The sequence below is a fragment of the Monopterus albus genome, unplaced genomic scaffold (assembly GCF_001952655.1).
Source record: "Monopterus albus unplaced genomic scaffold, M_albus_1.0 scaffold13.1, whole genome shotgun sequence".
Lineage (NCBI taxonomy): Eukaryota > Metazoa > Chordata > Actinopteri > Synbranchiformes > Synbranchidae > Monopterus > Monopterus albus.
Window position 1 is genome coordinate 167,989 of NW_018127893.1, and position 5,145 is coordinate 173,133.

At 39.1% G+C, this 5,145-nt stretch overlaps 1 long non-coding RNA gene across 1 annotated transcript; it reads left to right on the forward strand.

Moving 5' to 3' along the window:
- The first annotated feature begins 2,623 nt into the window (after positions 1-2,623).
- On the forward strand, positions 2,624-5,145 carry LOC109955062 (uncharacterized). Its single transcript, XR_002274215.1, has 4 exons — positions 2,624-2,912; positions 3,573-3,667; positions 3,866-3,924; positions 5,123-5,145. It is a non-coding gene; the product is annotated as an uncharacterized LOC109955062 (long non-coding RNA).

Sequence of the window (5,145 nt, forward strand, 5' to 3'; positions counted from 1 at the left end):
TCACAGAAACCGAGGCAGGGCGTCGTTTCTGATTGGCTGATTCTGTCAATTTCTGTGACGCGTAAGGCCGCCGCAAGGGTACGTTTACCTTTTTCAAGAAACAAAAACACCAGGAGTAAAGATCTATAAACTGCTGATCAATAAACTGCAGATCATTAAATAGCTTGTAAATAAATATCTTATCAGTTAGAAAGCCGATTAGCCAACCTAGTAACAAACTAGTTTCATCAGACCACCTCAAAAATAATTTCAAAAAGAGACCACAACCATTTGATTGATATTGAGAATCAATAGCCAAGTCATTCCATATAGAAACTGTATTGGACCTTGGAATTTTAAGATTTTTTTTAAATCATAACTAAATATAAAACTTAATATTTCATAGCATGTGTTACACCTGCAGTAAAACATGTGCAACCTCAAGCATTTAATTTTTTTTACCCGTTACATCAGGATGTCAGAGTAGAGAACATGAAGCTGAATTTGCCAATAAAGCTGATTCTGATTCTGATTCTGAATTTTAGGAATATGCACCATTTTGGAAGGCTCACAGTCATTATTCATCATACTACACTACATACATTTATATGTTGCTACATACAGTAGAGGATGCTTCAGCCTCATTCAAACATGCACTTTAGTGTTCAGTTTGAGCACAGGCAGGACAGAAATTGATTCATTTGCAATGTTTGTGTTGTCTGCCGACAGCTGCTGGCTGGTGTTAGCTTCAGGACCAAGAGCTGAGATCAGTACCCAAAATCCTTGTTCTATATGTCACTCTCGTTGACGGGATCTCTAGGTGTGCTACGAGTTAATCAGCTCAGGTTATCCATTCTAAATTACCACAGTCAGTAAAATGAGATTTAAATAATTTAAGCAACTTTTTAGTTAAACAAAACACGCATGGCCAACATTTTCTGAGGTTTAAGCTAACACTACACTTAGCATGCAAATAAATGAAAAATTCACATCTTTATACAAATCCATTTCAAAAATTTTATTAACAAATCATTGTGTTTTTTGAGTGAGAGTGGATATGTTATGATTAACAAAGAAGGATTTGAAAGAAAAATGTACCAAAAACGTGTTCTTAAAGAAAATCCAATCTCACCAGCATTTGAATTTGAAAAACAGCTGTGTAATAGTTTCTATTAAGATAAAGTATATTTTATATTAACAGAAACAGCCTGCTGTGACTGATATATTACGTGACTGCAGGTTCAGTTTGTACTTCAACAGAAATAAGTGATTTCAGTGAAATCAGCTAACACTGAAATAAACCATGCCATTAATTGATGTTATAGACTGATGTTTGAGATGTTGCTGGAAATTTTACCCTCAATTTTTCATTTCTGTGCATCTATTTATTTTTCTAGTATGTGACTCTTTGGAGGCTCATTAACAATCACTGATAATGGAATTTAAAAAAAAATAGTTTGCTATAAAGTCATAAAAAGCACATAATCTCTAAAAATAGAAACGCCGCCACTGTTTAAAAAAAACAAACAGCGAGAACAAGCGTGACAGGCGGTGGTAGACCAACTGAATGCAGTAAGTTGCCTAAAATATATATTTTCTAACCACTGTTTTTAACTGAAATCATGTTACTCATGAAATAAACCATGAAGATGAATTCCAGCCACTAATCCACAGCATAAATGTGTGAAAATGGTTAATTCCCCAAACTGGGAGAGTGGCTGTGACCCCCAAACTCTCATATATATATATATATATATATATATAAAATAAGGTGAAGGCACAAGTGGACCCCGTGGTAATAGAAGCTATATATATATATAAATATGAGAGAGAGAGAGAGAGAGAGAGAGATGGAGGGAGACAACCAGAAGGTGGCAGCCGAATCCAGAGAGATGAGCAGGAGATCTGAATCGCACTCTGTCCTAATGGTCAAAAGTACAACTACACACTCGGTTACTCCAGCAAAATCAAACCAACACGGCCTATAAACCAAACTAAGTAATGTTCATCTGAAGTCGGTATATAATTTTTTATTTTTTATTTTAGAACAACTTTAACATGTTAAAGTTCAGCTGTACACACACAGCTTTATCAGTATGACTCACAAGCACACACCTCTTAATTCCTGCAACAGGTTGAACTGGTGAGATTCACTGTAAAACATTCAGGGTTAAAACAGCTGAACATCTGAGAACTGGTTCAGTTAATGCAACACACCTGCAGAGTTCATGATCTGAATCCAGCCTTTGTTACCTGAAAAAAGAAAAACACACTGTATATAGGACTTTATACAGTATGTTTCCCCTATCACTAACTTCAGTGAAGACACCTTTGCAGCTGTATCTTCTGTCCCTAATCACCTCAACAGCTGCAATAAAATTCAAATGTCAAACTATATAAGCAGCAATCTTCGTTAACACAATCAGTACCAATGACCATCACATTAGATTAACTGTAAAAATGCATTGGTTTCCGATCAGAGTGACCCCTGACAGAAGAGATAAAACACCAGGATTAATCAAGTCTGGCTGTTAGCCTGGTCTGGAGCAGGCTTGCTGCACAGAATAAATCTCTATGCTAACTTATGTGCCACTGCTTTTGCAAAACCAAATTACAGCTAAATTCATCCAGGATGACTGGAAAACCCCGGGTTCGTCTGCTATTTAGGCTTTGTGAAAGCACTCACATAGACAGGCAACAACAAACTCAGTAGAAGATTTAACGGTGAAGTGTTTATGAGTGACAGGCTGATCTGAAGCAGGAAGCAGGTCAACATGTGAAAAAAGAAACTGACTGAGACACAGTGGTTGTCAGACACAGACATGCTGATTTTGACTGACACAGGGACAGGTAAACCATTAGACAGGTGAACGGACACAGAAAACCAGCAGGTACCTCCGTGTTTGTGTTAACACTGAGGAGCAGAACACAAGGTACGTCAGTGACTCGGTAGTTTTTGAACAGTTTGTGTTCCTCTGTGTAATTCTTCAGTTTCTGGTTGTTAAAGCAGATTTTCTGTCGCTGCTGTTCAAAACAAACATCTGGACTGTAAATCAAAACTTAAACCTCGAGTCTGCTCACGTGTGCCTGGATTGTGAAATCAATAGGTCATAGTTTCAGACTGATCTTGTTAATGTTCTTGTTGTTACATTCCCATTCGCTTGGTTTAGTTTCGCTTGTTTGATTTTTTTCGACTGACTTTTATTTACTGTTTTCTAGTAAGATTGATCAGGTTCAGTCTGATTCTGCTTACACATAGAGCAAATTGCACATTTGACCATTTCCTCTGCAGTCATATGATCTAATTGGTTAGAAGCTCTGACTGGTCACTGCAGCTGACATCAGTAATTGCTTGTTTAAAGTGACGTCCTCTGTCCTGACAGGTGATGAATACATTCATAAATAAAGATCCTATGAGTTAATGTACAGAACAGACAGCAGGAGAGCAATATGTTTGTTTTTAATTGTGATTGGCCGTGTTTTCTTCCTTTACCTGGTTTCACCTTTTCACCTTCAGTTGGGTGGTTTAGGTGCTGCTACGAGACAATGATGTTGGCTAACTGATCCAATGAATATCTCCTCCTGTCCTCCAGATGTCCTGTCCTTCACCTCCTTCTCCTCCACCTGTCCCGAAGCCTCGAACTTGTTACATGAGGGACAGTCCGAGCTCTGCCTCCTCTTTGGACAGGTCAGGTCACCTTTAAATCTGTAGAATAAACCTTTAAATGTATGGACCATACAATTAAATATAAGAAATGAATGATAAACTATATGGAACAAGCCTTTAGCTCCGCACACAAACAAAAACAGCTGATTGGATGTAACCAAACAACTTGAACTTAACTCTTAATAAGTTCTGCAAAAATATCTTGTGTTTGTGTTTCAGAGACATGACTGGTGAAAACCTGCAGCCAGTTTCCTGTGATGGGGTTCACATGAGCACAGGTACACACACACACAGTGACATCAGCAGGACTGTTCCACCTGTCAATGCTGATGTCATCACCTGATAATGATGATGAGCTCAGTTTCCTGAAAACACCTGAAGCCCACTGATGCCATGATGTTTCACTGTGAGAGGTTGTGGCAGCTGCTGTAACAGCGGTCGGTTTGTGACGTAGACAGTGAACAGTACATCAGAAACAGTCTGGCTCCAGCACAAAGCCTGAACTGAACAGCAGCTCTTTATCTTCTGTTCTTTCCTTGTTACGTTTGAACTGGGATCAGACTAAAAGCTGTGAGTGCAGATTTACTACTGCAGTTTGAGTAAATGAACCCTGAAGCTGACAGCGGCAGAAACAGCTTCACGCTCTCAGTCCCGACATGTTGCAACGTGTCAGTGTGAACAGTCAAACCGGTTTGTCCCAGCAGGCTAAAACATTGTTCATGCAGCTGATGATGCTGATTTTAGGAAACAGCTGACTGGCGAGTGAAACCGGTTTGTCTCCTGATGAGGATGACATCAGCTGCAGACTAAGCATCCCATCATGAGTTTCTCCAGTCAGTCAGAGTTGACACATCATTCAGCAGCACAGATCTGAACTTTGTGAACAGCTTTAATGTTTATAAGAGTGTGAATCAACACAGATTCACGTACCTGTCTAATTCTGACTCTGCTGTTTACCACACGGTCACCCCATAGGAGCTATGGGGTGACCATCAGCCTCAGCACAGACAAACCATTGTGTGAGGCTACAAAATATTCTGGTGAGTTCCATTATTTCTCTATAAGCACGTTAAACTCCCCCTACTTCAAATTATTTGTCTTTGGTTTCACTTCATTCAAAAACAGCCTGAGTGTCTCTAAGTGCCTATATTATTGTATTGTACAGTATTCAGTATAAAACCAGTGTGTAGTGTCTTTTTGTGACTGATGACACAAACATTCTGCCAGTATACACACAACTCAAGTCATATCTCTCTCTCATCCTTAACTACTTAATGGAACTTTTATTCTGAAAGTCTCCCCACACTCTGGCTAGAAGCAAGTCTTTGATCATAACAGGACTGGTATTGTGGAAGTTTGTCTGGTGAACATCAGAAGAACTGCAGCAGAACACAGAGATGTCTCTTTGATTGACAGGTGACTCAGCTTATCACTTGGTGTCTAATGATGATGTCACTGTCTCTTCCTCTTCCTCAGGTGAAGATGACCATCCTCTACCT